The following is a 10,217-nucleotide window of genomic DNA, read 5'->3' as shown; positions in this document are numbered from 1 at the left end:
GTCTGAGCATTCAGTGCATTTTAAAAAGCACAGCATATTCAGGATGCTGTTATTGTCAGGTGAAGGCTCTAAATTTAAAATTAAAATGTTTTATCATGATTAAGGACAGTATTAGTTCTTAAGAGCATCCATGAACCTGTACAGCTATGGTTCCACGTGTGTTTGGGTTAGCTCAGAAGGTGGTCAGGGACTGGTTGGGAAACTCAAAAGCTGCTACATTTACCTTCTCTAATTGCTCATGTGGAAGGTGCTCCAAAGCCTTCCTTTGGTTTCAATGTCAGAAAAATGGGATTGCCACTGAATGCTTCTCTGAACTGTGGTGTTGTAATTGCTTAACCAGGAATTAGCACCTGGAGTCTACAGCTGCTTTCCATGATGTGTTGTGCTGGGAAGGAGTCTGTTTGACTCAAGTTTAATCGTACATGCTTGAGATTCTGAAGCAAAGTTCACATATTCCTATAAGCTTTGATGCTCCTGAAAATGATACTGAGCCATGAGAAGTAGTCGTAACTGCTGACATGCTTTCTGTGCACCTCTTGCCTATTGGTAGGAGACTTCAGGAGGAATAGAGTGGGAGTATAAACAGAATAAATACAGATTTTTTTAAAAAGTGATCCTTTGGTTTGAAATGGAATGAAGTTCTTTATTCCCTGGATAACATTGCATGCATGGATTTTAGATAAAAAGGCACAGGAGGGAGGAGAGGACATGGAAAGCTGGGTTTAGCTGTCCTACTGAGTTTATTCTGTTAATTCCATTCAGTATTTCAAGGAGATCCTTATTTTCTGTGCACTGAAGGGAGGCTTTTCCTCAAATTTCTGTGTAAGGACATGGATTTCTTATATCTGCAACAAATTGTAACAACAACCTCAAAACCCTGAGGAGTTCTGATGGGCACTGAGTTCCTGTTGTAAGTCAAGTGTATTTTAAACAGTCAGTCACTGGAAAAGAGAGGGAAAAGTATGCAATAAACCAAGAAAAGGCACTGGAGAATTCAGGGAGAGCAAAACCAGATAGAAATGTTTGGAAAAGAAGACCTGTGTGAAAAAATCTGTCAGACTTGTTAAAAGTGCTAAGGAAAGACAAGGGGAATGAGCCACAAAGAGCTTGAGAAAGACTGCTAAGAAAGGAAATAATCATTCCCTTTAATCAAACCAGAACAGATTAAGAAGTCATTTCCCCCGGAGCGTATTCGGCAAAGTTTTCCATGTAACTTTTCATAACAATTATGAAAGAATGTAACAAGCTCGTTAAGGTTACTAGATATGATTTCTGCCATCAGGAGACATTTGTAGCTTAATTAGCAATCCTCTTGAATGCAAGTGGGTTTGGGCTCAGTTAAAAATCATTCCTCCTACAGTAAAGGGAAAGATGAAATAAATAATTGCTTTGTACCGAAGTGATTATAATTCTGCTGGAGTGAACTGGAGAGGCTGCTCTGAAGACCTCTTATTGTCATGAGCGAAGTAATTTCTAACTTCTTGCCTTGTGCCTGTAGCAGCATTGAGAGCTTCATTGATCTCTCTGAAACTGGTACCATTTTAAGAGACTAAAGCAAAAGTTATTGTTTAACCAAAGAAATGCTTAAAATTTGAAAGGGAAGACCGAAAATAGGAGTATAAAAGAGCAGTAGCTTGCACAATTCACTAGTAGGGCTGATGACAGAGTGGGGGGGGGAAATCCTTGTGGGTGCAGTTCCAAGCATTCAGCATTAACTCCTGTCACTGTAAGCACTACATAGTCTCCAGGCATTGACTGTTTTCCCAAGAAGAGAACTGTTTTCTGCTCCCAGCAGGTTTATGGCTTCTTACATGTGTACTGAGAACTGGGGATACGACATTATCACTGTCCTTGATTTTCACAGGGTATAACTGGCCAAGCCTGCGTGGTTGAGCCAGTATTTCCATTATATGGAGCCAGAGAATATTCCTGGCACATTTCCTGGAGGTTTGTTGATACTGGGAGACAACACTTGGACAAAGCCAGAATATGTGGCAGGGTATGCTGCCCTAGCCTTGCCAGGCTGCAGCAAGCCCCTCACAGCAATACACTGTAGTACTACGGGAAGGGGAGATCCAACACAGCTTCCCTGTAGGAGAGGGGTAATGCTGTGTTGGAGCCCTGTTTGTTGATAAGTGGAGCTGGTACAGGGTTGAGTTTGCTGCTGCAGGGAGGAATTTGGAGAGCCCAGCAGCCTGACTGCCACCAGTCTGGCCTGGGAGCCTGGTTTGAATTCCATGGGAGCAGCAGATGGGCTAGGCCAAGCTGCAAGTACCAACTGCGGGGGTCAGAGCTGCGAGGACAGTGCTGTCCCCAAGGCAGGCTCAGATGGGGAGCGCTGTCATTACTTGCTCACCTGTGTTTTGTCCCAAGTATGGTGGCAATTGGCAGATCTGTCCTACAGCTCCTGCAGCTGGACCTGGGCATGCACGACTGTTGCAGCTGCTCGAAGAAGCAATGACCAGCAAGCAATAAGCTGGCAGAAGCAGAATGAGCCTAAAAGCTCTGAGGGCAGGTGAGAGATCTGATTGCCTGGGGGGCAGATGAGTTCATTGGAGACTTAACTTAGTATTCTGAAGAGAGCAGAAGGGGAGGAAGCAAGGGAGGTTTCTGCCACCTACACTAGGATTGGCAGTGCCTGCAGCTCCACCACTCTACTTCTTTCTTGCTCTGGAGAAGCTTCAGTGATTTTTGGGAAGTCATGGCCTTTGCAGCACCACAGTTCCTTCAGAGCCGTCCTGCCAGGTGAACTCCTGGCTGGTATTTACAGTGGTAGGTTGGGTGTTGCTTTATGGCATTTGTTTTCTTCCCTTTCATCCTTGTGAAACACCCATTGTTTATTTTTCTGAGTCACTGAGTCAGGTCCATAGGTTTATGCCCTTTTCACATACTTGCTTTGTTTTCAGCAATTACTGGAAAAAGTGCAAAGTGGCACTTCCCTGTCGCCGTGGGCGTGTTTTACTTCTGCCTTTAGTTGCCCCCTGTTGTGCCGTCTCTCTGACTACTGTGGAGAAAAAGGTTCAGGGCAGGGCTTATCACATCCTCTTCTGCAACACGCTTGGGTGGATTGAAGGCTCACTGTTTCCCCCGGACTGATGTTCTGTCTGGCTCTACTCTGTCCTTATGGGCATGCAACACTCACCCTGCCTTTCTGACAGAGGTTGTCCCAGTGGGAGAAGGAGGTCCCTGGTGTTTCTTTGGGGCAGCTGCCTCGTCCTGCCCTGGAAGAGGCTTTGCTGGCCAAGTTCCAGCAATGCTTCCTGTCTCTGCAATGTAGAGGGATGTAAGGAGTGGAAGGATGCAAACAAAGAGGGATGTAAAGGAATGGAAGACAGTGGGTGAGCTGTGCTCTGCCCCTTTGTGAGCAAGTGACAGAACAGAGCAGGGAGAAAGGATTTGTTGTCCCAGTCCTACAAGGTGGTATTGCAACTGAGATCCTGGGGGCTTGCACCCACCTCTGCAGCTCATTACTCATGTGTGGACATAGGCACTCCCAGCCTGCTGCAAGCTGAATCTTGCTGTTCCTCCCTCCATCTCTAGAGCGGGTTTCCCTGCAAATGTCTGTCTATGCCAGCTTGACAAAAACACCTCCTTTGTAATTGTGGGCCACACACTGTGCAGCTCGCTTTTTCTTCTCTGCTGTATTTAATTGCCTACTGAGTTCTTCAGCAACAACAGCAGCACAATCCCTCAAACCTCTTCTACCCCTGGGGTTGCTCTGAAGGATTTTTCCCCTGGGTGTATGTGGGAGTTACTCCCTGAGCTGTTTGGGGTTTTAGCATGATTCCACACGACCCCCTGCATCTCTCTGCAGATTTTATTGCTTGGAGGCTCCCAGCAACCTGAACACACAGGGACCATGCTGACTTGGAATGCAGGATCTGCTCAGTGTACAAACTAGTGCCAGATTAACTTCTCTGGCTGTTGTGGACTAGCTTCTCTAGCATGAGATGGTGATTTAGTCACTGTCAGCTAAATTGCCAGCAGCCAGGCTTGGCTTGCAACTGAGTGCAAGTGTACACATCTCTTAAAAGGACAATGTCACCCTCATGAGTGACCAAAAAGGCTCCATCCTCTTCAAATCAGCTCAAAATGAGCTCTTGTGCATGGAGTTTGAGAAGGCAACAGATGATAGCCATGACTATCCCTGCCATGCTCTTGGTTATGACTGCTGTACCCATGGGCTGACAGGCTGTGCCAGACCTCTTCTCCAACCACTCTGGGAAAATGCTCTGTTTGCTAGGAGCCATTTGGTTTTAATTTTGACTCGATGTACAATTTTTGAAGGGAAGCTAATGCTTTCACACATCATTGTTAGCACAGATGTGTGGGGAGCCTATGTCTGGACCTTACTTCAGCTCTCAGAGACAGCAACATGGAAGGTGGGTTGCCTTCCCTAGGCCAGACGTCAGCAGGTGCTATTTCAGTATTAAGAATAATATTCAATAACAGTGCAGGGCTATTTCAAAATTGGAAATTACCTCCTTCTCATGCAATGCTGGGATGCTGCACCAGTGTACTTGTCCATCAGTGCCTTACAAGAACTTGCTACCATGGCTAGTTCTGATGTAGTGAGAAAAATGTTTCACTTCATTCGCTGAACACAGACTTGTTAGATGAAAGGTGATTTGCAATGTGGTGCAGGAAATGTTGGACAATGCAAACCAGATGTTGAAGATGATAGGGGAAGCTTGCAGAAATGCCAGTTAAGGCTGTACCATTCCTATCACACTCCTCAGACCTGTGAGACAGTGGAGCATATTGTTATCTTATCAGCTGCACTTGTATGAGAAAGGCAGCATACCAGCAGTGTTCCTCCAGCTACTTGCACCTAGGCTGGGTCCTTCTGCCTCCAGCCCATCTTACAACAGCACATGTATGTCCTGGACAGGGCACATGGCACTTGTGAGGGAATGAAAATTACCTCATGTCCTGGTTTCAAAGACAGGTGTTTGCTGAGGAAAGCAGAAGCCTCCCTTTGAACTGAAAAATGTGATCCTTCCTTCCTACAGATTATTATGATTCTGAAATTAAGGGAGCTCTCAGGCAAAGATATGGGGATAGGAATAACAGTTCTTTACTAGTATATCTAACAAGACAAACAAGAACAACAACAGCTATGAAATTACCCACAAACAGAACAGTAACTCAGTCCCAGTGTTTTTTGGCTGCAGGCACCTTTTCCCTGAGCTGCAGTTCCCGGTGCTGGGGGTGGGCAGGTCCCACAGAGCTGCAGGAGGGCTGGGGGTGATGGCAGAGCTGTCCCAGGGGGAGAGAGAGAGAGATGGGGACACCCCTCCGCTCACGGTGTGGGTTCCAGTGCTCAGCAGAGTGCTGGATGGTGGCAGGTTAAAGCGAGAAGGCAGCAGGGCAGGGTCCGACAGCAGTGAGGATGGCTCCTGGTGCTGGATGGCAGGGATGCGGCAGAGGCGGCCATCGTGCTTCTCCTCTGAACTCCACGGGGGAAATGGGCCAAGGCCCAGCCTTCTGCTTCCTCTTCTGGCTGTTTGAATCTCGTGGGGTTTCCCTCCTCTCTCTCTCTCTTCCCCCTTGTCACCAGGGCCCAGTCAACAGGTATCTTAGCATGACAATGGGGAAAATTCCACAGAGGGAAAAGGGAAAGAAACCAACCCCCAACATTATCCACCCCGAATTTTCCCCCACCATCATGCTACATCAAATTAAAATCTTCAAATTATAGACATCCATACAGTTACAGATACAGGCACAGTATCATAGGTAGTTCACCCTAAAACAAGGTCTCCTTGGGGTATGCATCGGGTCTCTCCATCCCTTTGCATCACCTATCAGGTACAACCTGGTCCTTGAGCGAAAACCACCCCATGAATTGGATTGTCTTTGCTGGAGGCAGAGTTCACCCTAACAGTTTTTCCTAGCATACCTCTCATATGCACCACTGGAACCTTGTCCCCATCTGGTGTTCTCAAGGGCTCAGACTGGGCAGGGCCTGCTCGATTAGTGGAACCTCGGGTGTTCACTAACCATGTGGCCTTTGGTAGATTAATCTCCCAGTTCTTGAAAGTCCCCCCACCCAGTGCCTTCAAGGTGGTTTTAAGCAGTCCATTGCACCGTTCCACTTTCCCAGCTGCTGGTGCTTGATGAGGAAAGTGGTACACCCACTCGATGCCGTGTTCTCTGGCCCAGGTGCTTATGAAGCTGTTCTTGAAATGAGTCCCATTGTCTGCCTCAATTCTCTCAGGGGTACCATGTCTCCAAAGGACTTGCTTTTCCAGGCCCAGGATGGTGTTGCGGGCAGTGGCATGAGGCACAGGGTAGGTCTCCAACCATCCAGTGGTGGCTTCCACCATGGTCAGCACGTAGCGCTTGCCTTGGCGTGTCTGAGGCAGTGTGATGTAGTCAATCTGCCAGGCCTCCCCGTAGTTATATTTGGACAACTGCCCCCCATACCAGAGGGGCTTCACTCGCTTGGCTTGCTTGATGGCAGCACACGTCTCACAGTCATGGATAACCTGGGAAATGCTGTCCATGGTGAGATCCACCCCTCGGTCTCGTGCCCACTTATAGGTAGTATCTCTGCCTTGATGACCTGAGGCATCGTGGGCCCATCGAGCCAGGAACAACTCTCCCTTGTGTTGCCAGTCTAATTCTATCTGTGACACATCTATCCTTGCAACCTGATCTACTTGCTCATTGTGTCGGTGTTCCTCATTAGCCTGACTCTTGGGAACATGGGCATCTACTTGATGGACTTTTACGGGTAGATTCTCTACCTGACTGGCAATGTCTTTCCACTCATCAGCAGCCCAGATTGGTTTTCCCCAACGTTGCCAGTTAGCTTTTTTCCATCTTTCCAGCCAGCCCCACAGAGCATTGGCTACCATCCATGAATCAGTGTAAAGGTAAAGCTTTGGCCACTTCTCTCTTTCAGCAATGTCCAGGGCCAGCTGAACGGCTTTGAGTTCAGCAAGTTGACTTGCTCCACCTTCTCCTTCAGTAGCTTGTGCAACTTGTCGTGTGGGGCTCCATACGGCTGCTTTCCACTTCCGGTTCATTCCCACGATGCGACAGGAACCGTCAGTGAAAAGAGCGTAGCGAGTTTCATCTGCTGGCAGTTGGTTGTATGGCGGGGCTTCATCAGCCCGGGTCATTTGTTCTTGCTCCTCTTCATTGGCAAGATCAAAATTTTCACCTTCTGCCCGTTTGTAATTATTTCCAAAATCCCAGGGTGATTAGGGTTTCTGATACGGGCGTGCTGTGTGATGAGGGCTATCCACTTGCTCCATGTGGCATCGGGGGCATGGTGGGTAGAGGGGACCTTCCCTTTAAACATCCACCCCAGCACTGGTAGTCGGGGTGCCAGGAGGAGCTGTGCTTCTGTGCCAATCACCTCTGAGGCAGCTTGAACTCCTTCATAAGCAGCCAAGATCTCCTTCTCTGTTGGGGTGTAATTGGCTTCAGACCCTCTGTAACTTGGGCTCCAGAATCCCAGAGGTTGGCTTCGGGTCTCACCAGGTACCTTCTGCCAAAGGCTCCAGGACAAGCCCTTGTTCCCGGCTGCAGAGTAGAGCACATTCTTCACCTCTGGTCCCGTCCTGACTGGGCCGAGGGCTACAGCATGAGCAATCTCCTGCTTGATCTGGGCAAAGGCTTGCTGCTGCTCAGGGCCCCAGTGGAATTTGTTCTTCTTGCGGGTGACCAGGTAGAGAGGGCTCACGATCTGGCTGTACTCAGGAATGTGCATTCTCCAAAAGCCTATGGCACCTAGGAAAGCTTGTGTTTCCTTCTTGTTGGTTGGTGGACACATCACGGTGATCTTATTGATGACCTCAGTGGGGATTTGGTGCCGCCCGTCTTGCCACTTTACTCCCAGGAACTGGATCTCTCGGGCAGGACCTTTGACTTTGCTCCTCTTGATGGCAAAACCAGCTCCCAGCAGAATCTGGATGATCTTGTCTCCTTTCTCAAATACTTCCATTGCCGTGTTCCCCACACAATGGTGTCATCAATATATTGCAGATGTTCTGGAGCTTCACCCTTTTCCAGTGCAGCCTGGATCAGTCCATGGCAGATGGTGGGGCTGTGTTTCCACCCCTGGGGCAGTCGGTTCCAGGTGTACTGCATGCCCCTCCAAGTGAAAGCAAACTGAGGCCTGCACTCTGCTGCCAGAGGAATGGAGAAAAATGCATTGGCAATGTCAGGGGTGGCGTACCACTTTGCTGCCTTGGACTCCAGCTTGTACTGGAGTTCCAGCATGTCCGGCACGGCAGCGCTCAGCGGTGGAGTCACTTCATTCAATGCACGATAGTCCACAGTCAATCTCCATTCTCCATCAGACTTGCGCACAGGCCAGATGGGGCTGTTGAAGGGTGAGTGGGTTTTGCTGACCACCCCTTGGCCCTCCAGCTCACGGATCATCTTGTGGATGGGGATCACGGCATCTTGATTTGTCCTGTACTGCCGGTGGTGCACTGTCGAGGTGGCAATTGGCACTTGCTGCTCCTTCACCTTCAGGAGTCCCACTACAGATGGGTTCTCTGACAGTCCAAGCAAGGTGTTCAATTGCTTAATGCCTTCTGCCTCTACAGCAGCTATTCCAAAAGCCCACCTGAGTCCCTTTGGGTCTTTGTAATAGCCATTCCTGAGGAAGTCTATGCCTAGAATACACGGTGCCTCTGGGCCAGTCACAATTGGATGCTTCTGCCACTCCTTCCCAGTCAGGCTCACCTCAGCCTCCAGCAAAGTCAATTCCTGTGATCCCCCTGTCACCACAGCAATAGAAACAGGCTCCTCCCCCACATGTTCTGATGGTATTAGGGTGACCTGTGAACCAGTGTCAACTAATGCCCTATGTTTCTGTGGCTCTGATGTGCCAGGCCATTGGATCCACACCATCCAAAAGATCCGGTTTTCCCGTGCCTCTCCCTGTCTGGAGGCAGGGCTCCTCTAGCCCTGGTTATTATTTCCTTCCTGGGCATACATGTTGGAGGTTCCCTCAAGGGGATCTGACAAATCATCCTCCCTTTTGTAATACCCTGCACCTTGGTTATGGGAAGTTGAGGCTACCTTCACTTTAGTGGAGCTCTTTTGGTTAGTGTTTCCCTCCCTGAGTTGACGTACCCGCGCTGCCAGGGCAGAAGTGGGTTTCCCATCCCACCTCCTCATGTCTTCCCCATGGTCACGCAGAAAGAACCACAGGTCAGCTCGTGGGGTGTATCCTCTATCCCTAGCTGTGGGACGCTGGGCTCGAACTCTGGGATCTGTGACTCGCACTGGTGCTGCATTGACCTTCCTCATCTCCTCCCTCAGCCCTCTTATCTCCTCCTTAAACTCCTCTTTGAGTTCCCTAATCACGGCAGAGACCTGAGCCTGCATTGGTCCATTGATCATACTCTCAAAATTTCTGAGCTTATTGGTAACAGAACCCACTGTCTCGTGGTTGGTGTCAGCATTAATGGCTGCAATGAATGTGGTGTATTGAGATGGCCCCAGGTGTGCCAGGTTCCACAACATCTGCCCTGTGCACCTGATCTTGTCGGGGTCATTGTCATGTTGTCTACTCCTCCCAAAAATACTTCCAGTATTGCTACTTCTCTCAGCTGTTGGATCCCCTCCTCAGTGGTCTTCCAGCACATTCTATGGTGGTGCTCCTGCATTCTCTCTCTATGGACAAACCTCTCTCTTACACTCATTAAAAGCCGCTCCCAGAGGGAAAGGGGGCCTGGTTCCCTTACGAATATGTGATCCACACCTGAGTCCTGGGTCAGGGGTCCCAAATTCCTTGCCTCAGTACCATCCAGCTGCACACCTGTACCCATAAGGTCCCAGACCCGCAGTAACCACGTTGTAAAAGCCTCACGGCCCCTTCGTACAACATCTTTACACAGATTACGGAGACTCTCGTACGACAGGGACTCTGTGACGATCTCAACCTCTGGCTCCCCTGCTGGTTGTGAGGGCCCTGCTTTCTGATCATTATTATCTAGGTGCTTTGTTTTCACCTTAGACTTTCTAGTTTCCACGGGGGCAACTGCTACTGGCTGTGAGTGCCCTTGCAGTTCAGCTGGAGCCTGGAGAGATGTAACATTTGTGGGTTCCACTGCTGCACCATCAGGTTCTCCCTCTTTAAGGCAGGGGGAGAGTTTCTCAAGAGCTGGGGAAAGGTAGTCCTTCAGCATTTGGCCCATCTCCTTCACTAGAAACTCCACCCACTCTGGATGGTTCCTTTCTGAGGTGAG

This window comes from Cinclus cinclus, chromosome 5 (genome assembly GCF_963662255.1).
Source record: "Cinclus cinclus chromosome 5, bCinCin1.1, whole genome shotgun sequence".
NCBI classification, from domain to species: Eukaryota; Metazoa; Chordata; class Aves; order Passeriformes; family Cinclidae; genus Cinclus; species Cinclus cinclus.
Note: the sequence above shows the minus strand (reverse complement) of the source record.